Genomic DNA, 10,618 nt, shown 5'->3' with positions numbered 1-10,618 from the left:
TGGCTTCAGTGTGAGGTATCCCCTCTGACGTGTTTGTTCCTTCTCCCTTAGGACTGTCTGTAGAGGAATTTCTGATGTGTTCTTGAAATTTTGGGATATTCAGGATAGAGAGACCTCCAGGCAATCTATCTCCCCTGTTTACTTTATCTCCCTGCTTAATTTAGTTAGTTTCTTGGTTTGACTGCTTGTTTTAGATGTTTTTAATTATAAAAATTTCCAACATTTAAGGAGTATAGAAAATATCATGGCAGACACTCTTGTCTCCCTGACGTAACACACTTTGAATGAGGCCTTAACTTAGGCTTTCTCTCCTAATCGTTTTTTCCTTTGCTATAGAATGTTCAGTTTCAGTATGCACTGAAATGTCAACATTTAACAGGCTGAGAAATTCCACTTGCTATCCTAAACTCAAAAAAGCAGTCCCGCTCTTCAAAGGACCTGCTCAAACTGTAGCTTGCTGAAGAAGCCCGACATCTGAGCTCAGGTGGGGATTTAGCCACCCTCCCTGGACTTGTCATTTGGCTTAAGACTGTTTGCTTTTTCTATATTCATTTTTATGCACCTGCCATTTTACGATATGCTCATGCCCCTTTAAGATCTGAGCTTTTGGCCAGGCGCTTTGGCTCGGGCCTGTAATCCCAGCACTTTGGGAGGCCGAGGCAGGTGGATCACTGGAGGTCAGGAGTTCACGACCAGCCTGGCCAACATGGTGAAACCCTGTCTACTAAAAATACAAAAAAAAAAAAAAAATTAGCCAGGCACGTTGACGCACTCCTGTAATCTCATCTACTCAGGAGACAGGAGAATCGCTTGAACCCAGGAAGCAGAGGTTGCAGTGAGCCGAGATCATGCCACTGCACTCCAGCCTGAGTGATGGAGTGAGACTTTGTCTCAAAAAAAAAAAAAAAAAAAAAAAAAAAAAAAAAAACCAGATCAGAGCTTTTATAATTAGAAATAAAACTAAATTACTTTTTCAAAAGGAAAAATCTCTGTACCAATAAGAGATTCTTCTGTATAGCCACAAGAAAATGTGATGTGTAACTCTCTGGATCTCTGTTTTCATTCCCTCTGATGTACCCTACTAAATGTTAAAATTTCTCTTTTTTTAAGACCCTCTTTAATCCACTTTGATTGTGGTGTCTCTGTCCATGGGCTTACTCCCACTTTTTCTCTGAATTCTAGGGCACTTATCTGACTCTGCCTGGTATCCCCTTCTGTCATATTTGGGAGTTTGCAAATGCTCTGGTCATTTTCCTCCAAGGCCTCTGTCACTCCTCCACACCTGATCAGTGAACTCTTTTCACCACTAACTCTAGAGCAGACTCTCCTGTCACTGTTTGCTCTTCCTCCTTAATGAAGAAATTATATGCAAAGCAAGAGTTTATCAGAAGTTCTGCGTTTAGCCCAGTGAGATTTCCAGCCTAACTACCTTGCAAGCTCCCTTCATAACTATTGTTGATCAATGCTAGTAATACTTTGTCCATTTATTTCCATTTGGTAAGCCACTACAGTGTTACTTCTGTTTCTCTTATTCTCATCCAGAAACAGGTCCCCAATTCCTAATTCATAGATTTCCACTCACGGTTACACTTACTATTTATTTTATATAGTACCACTCATGTGTTCCATCTGTTAGATTTCATGCAACATATTGATTAAGGGTATGCTATATGTCAGACTAGAGTCGTCCAGTGCCACTGAAATGCTTGGGGGCGGGGTGTAGAGTGCAGGGGCCAGGTGTATTGTGTGACAGGGTTAAGGTTTTGATCCCGTAGGCCCTGAAGAGCATCACGGGAATCTGAGTGGGAATTAAGCTGCTGTATCTGTATTTAGAAGTGGTAGTTGTGTGCAGGATGGCTTGCATTTGGCAGAGGCCAGGTAGAGGTTGCCGTAATGGTTGAGATGAGAGAGGATAAAGCTAGAAGGAGGTAGTATATTTGAGAAATGCGTGAGGCTGGGGGAAGGACAGGACTTTGTGACCAAGTGCATGTGGGAAGTCACACACGGGGAGGAGTCGAGAATAACTCAGGCCTCTGACTGTTAAAATCCAGAGTCACACGGGGAGGAGTCAAGAATAACTCAAGGCTCTGACTATGTTAAAATCCAGAGTCACACAGGGGGAAGAGTCGAGAATAACTCAGGCCTCTGACTGTGTTAAAATCCAGAGTCACATGGGGAGGAGTCGAGAATATCTCAGGCCTCTGACTGTGTTAAAATCCAGAGTCACACAGCAGGAGCAGTCGAGAATAACTCAGGCCTCTGATCGACTGTTAAAATCCAGGACAGGAATGGGTCATGAGCAGAAAACAGTCAGTTTACATTGAGCTCAAGGTGCATCAGTCAGCCAGGTGAAGTCCTAGAAGCAACAGGCTTCTCAAGTCTGGGGCTCAGGATGCTGTCTGAACTGGACGGGATTAGGAGTGGCCTGCAGAGAGGAAGCAGCTGGAGCCGAGGGGGCAATGGCATTGCCCGGGAGGAGCATGCTGGCCAGTTGAGGCAAGCTTGCTGTATGTTAGGGTCATCTGGCCAGCAACACTTGCAGTCCCCTCTTTCCTTATAATGGTTAGCAGATGCTGAGGAAAGGATTTTATTTTTCTGTTTTGAGTTGTAAATTGGTTTGATTTATATTTTTGTTAAAGATGAAGGAAATGGGGAATGTGCTAAAGGAAGGGAGGCCATGGAGGAGAGGTTGGAAACCCATGGAAGATCAAAGAGAATAGTGGAGTAAGGTCTTGGCAGGTTCGACTCAGAGCAGAGCTGACCAGAGGCAGGAGAGCAGCTCAGGCAGAGGCGTTTGTGGAAAGATGATGCACTGGCAGCCGAGCCCAGCTGGTCAGCCTCCGTGTGTCGTCAGCTGAGTGGCAAGGAAGGGTGGCGTTGGGACTTAAAGAGAAAGATGAAAGCTTGGAAGAAGCCCTGAAGGAGAAGGGAGGAAACTGACTAGGGAACAGTGGCCAGTGTGACACCGCAGAAAGCGGGTGATGATGCTGGTCTGCACAGCTGTGCCGTCCGCTCACACAGGGCTCGCAGGTGTAGGAATCGGTGAGGCAGGCTGCTGGACTTACCTGTGGAGAGCCTGCTGGGCTACTCTGAGCTGACGTGTTTCTTTGAAGAATGCACACCTTTACAGAAGATAGAGGTAGAGGTACTTCCCCAACCAGGTATCTGCACTTCCTAGAAAGCTCCAGTAATCAGTGCAGCAAGGCATTCATGCATCGATAGACAATTAAGGCAGTGGAACAAACGGAACAAAATAAAGATCCCAGAACAGACTTACACATTTGTGGAAACTAGTTATGTGTCAGAGGTTACATTACAGCGCAATGGAAAGGGTTCAGTATTCAACAAATAGTGCTGAGACAGTCGTATATCCATGTGGGAGAAAATGAAATTAAATCTCTACCCCACACCACATAAGAATCAATTCCAGGAAAATTAAAACCTTTACATTTGCAAAACTAGACAGGAGAATATCCTTATGACTTTTGGAAAGGATTTCTTAAATAAGACACAAAATTAGAAACCATAAAGAAAAAGTTTGATTTTAAAATCAAGAACTTTATCAGAAAAAAAAAAAAGCCACGAATGAGAAAACTTTAAAGAACACAAAGCTAAGAAAGCATCACTTTTCAGATACACCAAGGACCCCCCAAAAAAGGAGGAAAAAGCTGCCCTAACAGGCAAAAGACCATTTCAGTAAAGAGGAAAACATGAAGCGAATACACTTCCAAAAATACTTTCAATCTCACTAAAATCAAGAAAATGCAGAATGGGTTACTCATTTTCATCTGCCAGATTGGTGAGAAACTTTTAATCAATAAAACGGTGAATAGAGCAGAGGGAACTCTCATCCCCTGCTGGTGGGATGTATATTCGTGGAACCACCTGGCTGGCCAACTTGGCATTATTTAGAAGAGTTGAAACTTCAGATTCTCCATAACGCAGAATTTCCTCCCCTGGGTATTCACCGTAGAAAAACTTGCCCATGTCCCTGGAGCCAAGTATAAGATATGTAAGAACAAAAACTGGCAAATTTTGACAAAAGATTGGTGGAAAAAAAATTGTGATGCACAATTTCAGTTACCATGGGACCATGCGGGTTGAGGCGAGAGTTCTGACTTGCATGAGTTTTGCAGATGTGCAAAGCAGGAACTGCCTTTGTTTCGACAAGCAAGGGAAAAGGAACTAACAGCTGCATTTGCCAGCACCAATGAATCTAACAAACACTTCGAGCAAAAAAGGCGGACTGCAAAATTAAATATGTATTCTGACGTAATTTATACAGAGTTCAGAAACACGGAGCTAAATAAATACTCTTTGGAGATACATACCTATGTGTGAAAACCCTATGAAGAAATGCAAGGGAAAGGTAAGCCGAGGTTTCAGGAGAATGGTGGTTTCTGGTGAGGAGGAAGGAGGATGAAATTGAGTTTCCCAGGGGTTCATCTTAGACAAATTCTTACACAGTATGGTAGATTGCTGCGTGTTCATTCTGTTACTATATACCTTTCACTGCAGGTGGGTGAGTTACCCAGGTCACAAAACTTAAGTTTTGGGGCCCCTCACTTTCGCAGACTCCAAAGCCCAGTACTTAATTTTGTGTTGATAATGATTTCCTTTCTTATGGAAGACTCCAAAACCTATGTAACCCTTGGGCCCTGAAAACTTGGATCCACACCTGCGTACAAGTTATACCTTATACACACCAAGTATTTCATAAATTTTAGCATGGAAACATTCCACTGCTTGCCCTCCCAGGCTTGTGTTCCAGACCTGAGTGTATCCTTCAGCCTGCTTGCAGCCTTACGTTTTATTAACCTCGTTACATGAAATTCTTAAGTCTTCCCAAACTCCTTGCATTAATATATAGATCTGTGAAAATCCTGCTTTCTGTTCTTTTTCCCCACTATAGTATCGTGACATTTATTTCTTTCACTCATGTTTTTCTTTCTATATCCTAACTTGTCTCTAACCTCACAATTTTGGCTACACATTTTTTCCTCCGTTTTCCTTAAATTGGTTCTTAGTCCACTTGCTACTCCCATTCCCCCTGCCCTGTCTTTGTCTGGTGCTCACAGCTGCTGTCACCTAGGAAATTAAGAGTCATCTCCAAAGTCACCATCTATCCCAAATCACTCCCCCGTGTCTGTCCTCCTCACTGCACAAGAGCTGATTGTGCCCTGATGCTCCCCACGTCCTTCAGTGATGGCCAGTGGTCCTGAGAAAGCTGAATCCAGTTCGCAAAGGCCTGATTGGGAAGTCAGGCGCCACCGTTCTGCCGATCCTCCCACCAAGGTCCAGCTTCTGGACAGGCGCCCCTCCCTGGGCTCCCTCCTTTATACCCTTACTTTAGGAAGTTCTAGTAATGGGTTGTTTGAAGACTGTTGTATCTGTTTTGCTAGTAGACATTCCCAGCTACTTGGAATTTTCTTTTTTTTTTTTTTTTTTTTTTTTTTTTTGAGATGGAGTCTTGCTCTGTCGCCCAGGCTAGAAGTGCAGTGGCGCAATCTCCGTTCACTGCAAGCTCCACCTCCCAGGTTCACGTCATTCTCCTGCCTCAGCCTCCCAAATAGCTGGGACCACAGGCACCCGCCACCACACCCAGCTAATTTTTTTGTATTTTTAGTAGAGACAGGGTTTCACCGTGTTCGCCAGGATGGTCTCGATCTCCTGACCTCGTGATCCACCCGCCTCGGCCTCCCGAAGTGCTGGGATTACAGGCATGAGCCACTGCACCCGGCCGGAACCTGCTGGGCAGGTTCAGTCTCCATGTGACAAGTCCTGCCGTCACCTCAGCTTCCACACACCCAGCCCTGCACTTGCCATCCCCCTACAACGAGCTCCAGCTCCCCCAGGTTCTTACTGATTTCCACAGCATACAGTCACCATTGCCATCCACTCCTTCCCTCCCCAGGCTTAAGATCCTAGATTGCTCTTTAAATCCTCTGTATTTTTAAACATGTATTTCTAATTAATCATTGACTCCTATCATGATTCTTTCAAAATTTCTGTAATTTCCATCCCTTCCTCTGCCATAATGCTAGTCTAACTACACTATAGATGCATGACAAAAATTCGCCTCTTTTTATGAGACAAAACAGAAAGTGTCCTTTTCATCTGCCTGTCTCCTCTACAGAAAGTGGCCTTCTCTTCCTAGGAATCAGATATCACATCAGGCACAAAGATTTCTGTGACCTGGTTCGGGACCATAGTGCCTACCACTGATTGGATGGGAGCCTTATCTTCTGAGATCCAGCATGCGGGGATCCTCCATGTTCAGTGTTAGCATCCTCAGTCTTTTCCCTTCCAGACCTTCTCAGAAAAATCCAGGCCCTTTTCTGCCCGTGAAGTGAGGGGTGGAGCCGCAGGCCTGACAGATCTGGAGGAGCCGGGGACAGCCAGCCTCTGCCTGCTGGAGGGGAGGACAGGCTCAAGGCCAGACAGAGGTCGCTGGCCCTGAAAGAGCAGAGCAGAGGCCCAAAGGGGTGGCTGCTACACTGTCACCATTGCCCTCACCCTGGCTGTGGTTAGAAGGGGTGAGCAGCTGCTGGGACATGGGATGCTGACAGACGGACAAAAAGGAACTGACAAGGTGAGCCTGCGGCACGAGGAGCAGCTCCTGTCTTTCTGCCACTGCCTAAAGAAGTGTGAGTGTTGCCATGAGATGGGGGTGCCAAGCTAGACCCAAAGCAGAAACAGGCAGTGCTCACCTCGGCTCCAGCTATGAGATCAACGAGCTTAAGGATAAACTCACGGGCAGCAGGGCTGGAGACCGCCCGAGCCCCTGCAATTCATCCCTGTTACAGCAAGGTTGCCTTTCCACACTCCCGCCCAGGCTCTTTTGAAAGATTGTCTTCTCATCTTATTAGAAACTGCACAAAAGAACCATGAGCCAAGTGGAATAGTTGTCTTCACACTTACAACTTATTTCTGTACTCAGTAATAATTAATACAGTATAAGCTCATTTTAAACAAATCTCGTAATTTGTTATCAAATTAACAAGTACTGATTGAGCAGGTACCTGGAGAACCGCAGCACTCAATGCTGCCTGCACGAGGAAGCAGCTGGCACTCGTCCGTTGAAGCCCTACAGCTGAAATGAACTTTCTAGTTAAACATGAGATAAGGAGTTTCTCTCAGTTTTAGTTATTTAACAAACTCCCAAGTAACCCTCACAGCATGCCAGTCATTGTTCCAAGCACCACACAAATATCAGCTGGTTTCACATTCCTGACAACTTCTAGCTACTGCCGGCAGTTCAGCTGTACCTACGAAGTAACTGATGCACAGGCCAGTCACAGAGCCAGGAAGTGGCAAGCTGGGTTGCACCTAAGCAGAATGTCACTGTCACTGTGCAGTGGCACCCAGGAAGCTTTGTTTCCCAGAATGCCTTTTGTTCAGAACGTGACTAGGGAGAGTGAATGGTAATGACTCTCCCTAATGTGAGATGAGGAAGAAGAGCAAAGCAGACTGAAAGCTGAGGGACAGTGACGCCGAGGGCTGAGGAGAGGAAGAGGAGCCTGCACAGCAGAGGAGGGACAGGTGGATGACAGGGATGGACAGGTGAGATGCACAGATAGTAGACAGCTGGACGGATGGACAGGCCGGAAAGGAAGAAGGAACAAGTAAGGACAGAACCACAGAAAGAAGAGATGGGAGAGCTAAGGGTAGCGGAGGCTGACGCCCCCTGTTACAGACTGAACTATGTCTCCCTCTGGCCTCCAAAACCCCTGTGATGAAGCCTCCCAACCCCAGCACCTCTGAATGTAGCCGAATTTGAGGATAGGGCTTTTAAAGGGGTGATTAAGTTACAATGAGGGTGGAGGGCCCTCACCCAATTTGATTTGTCCTTATAATGAGAGGAAATCTGGGCACACAGACACCAGGGAGGCATTTGCACAGAGGGAAGAGCATGTGAGGACACTGCAAGAAGGTGGACATCTGCAAGCCGAGGAGAGATCGCAGGAGAAACCCACCCTGCTGACACCTTGATCTTGGACTTTCAGCCTCCAGGACTGTGGGAAAATAAACATCCGTTTTTTAATCCCCCAGGCTGGTGGTATTCTGTTATGGCAGCCAACTTTAAGAAGTTGTAAGTAATTGTAACAACATGACTTCCAGCCGTGCATTGTAAGAAACCCTGTGGCGTCACATCCTGCCCTGCCCTGTGACTGTCAGTCTTGTTCATATTTGCCAGCCACATGGTGTAAAAGGGGTCTCTTTGTGGTCTTGACTGCCATTCACTAATCATTAATGAACATTTTTATATGGTTTATGTGTTCCTTCTTCTGGACAAATGCCTGTTCATGTCTTTTGCATGTGCTTTTATTGGTATTTTTCTGTTTTGTGTTTGTTTGTTTGTTTGTTTTTGTTTTTTTGAGACCAAGTCTCACTCTGTTGCCCAGGCTGGAGGTGCAGTGGCATGATCTGGGCTCACTACAACCTCCTCCTCCCAGGCTCAAATGATTCTCCTGCCTCTGCCTCCCAAGTAGCTGGGATTACAGGCACCCACTATCACTCCCTGATAATTTTTGTATTTTTAGTAGAGACAGGGTTTCACCATGTTAGCCAGGCTGTTCTCAAACTCCTGACCTCAAGTGATCCACCTGCCTCGGCCTCCCAAAGTGTTGGAATTACAGGCATGAGGCACCGTGCCTGGCCTCTATTTTCTTATTAATTTGTAAGAAGGTTTTTATATATTTGATAGTAATATTCCATTGGTTGTGTGCATAAAAGACTATCTCCAAGTTTTAAACTTGCTATTTTGCTTTGTATGTGATATCTTTGGATGATCAAATGTTTTTAACGATAATAAAGTCAAGATCAAGTGTATCTTTTAAAGTAAAAAGGTACTGTGTCTTATGTAGGTACTCTTTCTCAAGTTTTTGTGTAAGGAGTCTAAACCAAGATTGAAAGGATATTCATCTCCATTGTCTATTAATCATTTTAAGTTTTGTTTTTGATATTAAGTCCTTAATTCATCTGGAGTTGATTATTTTTATTTTAAGAGTGTGAAGTAGTGATCCAACTTTATGTTTTCCATATGGATGACCATGCATTCCAGCTCCATTTACTGAACTGACATCTACATCTGTCATACACCAAAATCCCATATGTGTGCAGGTCTATTTTTGGGCTCTCTTTCACTCTATTGGTTAATTTTTGCTAATACCAATACTGCTCTAATCTATTTACTACATAGCTTCGTAGTAGATACTGATACCTAGTAAGAGAAAGCCACTCTCCCTACTCTTCTTATTCAGAAATACTCTAGCTAATGTTAGCTCTTTACTTTAACATAATATTTAGCATTGTTTTCATCAACATCCATGGAAAGCCCTTTTGGGATTTTCCATGGTCTCTCTATTTAATTTATTTAAAAAATTGGGAAGTAATATGTCTATAGGAATGATAATCAAATTTTCTAAAAATTATCGGCATTCCGATGCTTGTGGCCGCATCACCCCAGTCTCTGCCTCCATCTTTACATCATAATCTCCTCCGCACTTGTCTTCTCTTCTGTGTCTGTCTTAGAAAAATACATGCCCTTGAATTTAGGGCCCACCCATATAACCCAGGGCTAATGCATCCTCTCAAGATCCTTAACTTAAGCACATATTTTACCATAGAAGATAATATCCACAGGTTCCAAGATTGAAATGTGGACCCACCTTGTGGGAGACCCCCCTTCAGGAGGCAACCAAAAGGATCTGCTACAGCAGTGTGTGGCCCGAGGTCATCTTACCATACACAGCCTGGAACCAGGGATGTCTGATTTTTAAATCCTGAGTGTTTACACATCACCTAATGTTGCCTTTCATGTTTTTGTTTTGTTTTGTTTTGTTTTTACCTGCCTACATTTCTGTTTCCCCATCTCTTAAATGAGGACAACAATACCTACTTCTTAGGGATTTTGTAAGGACCATATGAGGCCATAGGGAAGGGGCCTCAGCAGTAGCTGGCACATGGTTACCCCGCAACTGTCGGTATGTTTCTTGCCTTTCTTTTACATTGTACATACAGAAGGCATCATTTTAACTCCTGTACCTCCAGTTACTACAGTATTTGGATGTCAAACAAGTTCTCAGAAAAAAAATGTGTTAAATCTAAACCTTATAAGTACCTGTAGTTCTAATACCCAAGCAATGCATTATTCAAAAAGTGACTGAGAAAGCTACAAAATTCCTGGCGTGCCAGCCATGAGAGATAGAAGCCTGCAAAAATTACGGATGTGTCCCATTGCATACAAAAGTGGTCTTGCATTAGCAACATAAATCTAATGCCTCTAGAAGACTGAATCACCATGAGGAGCAGGGTTGGCAGGAGAAACACATATGCTGCTCTTCAGGGTGTGGAATAAGGCAGCAAAAAAAAAAAAAAAAAAAAAAATGGTTATGGAACAATCACCTTGTAAGACCACTTACTTTATAATATGACAAGACAAAAATGCCAAAAAGGAAGGATATTCTGATCAAATAGTTACTAGAACCACAGTAAATGCTTTGATGGGTATCTATTGATTTGACCCTGCAGATTTTGTTCATGTTTAGAAGAGAATGTTTTCATGATAACACATTTATTCGACTGTAGTGAAGGTGGTGCAGCCATTTACATGGGA

The sequence above is a fragment of the Symphalangus syndactylus genome, chromosome 1 (genome assembly GCF_028878055.3).
Source record: "Symphalangus syndactylus isolate Jambi chromosome 1, NHGRI_mSymSyn1-v2.1_pri, whole genome shotgun sequence".
In the NCBI taxonomy this organism is placed as follows: domain Eukaryota; kingdom Metazoa; phylum Chordata; class Mammalia; order Primates; family Hylobatidae; genus Symphalangus; species Symphalangus syndactylus.
The sequence above is the reverse complement of the archived record's forward strand: the minus strand, read 5'-3'. Positions refer to the sequence as shown.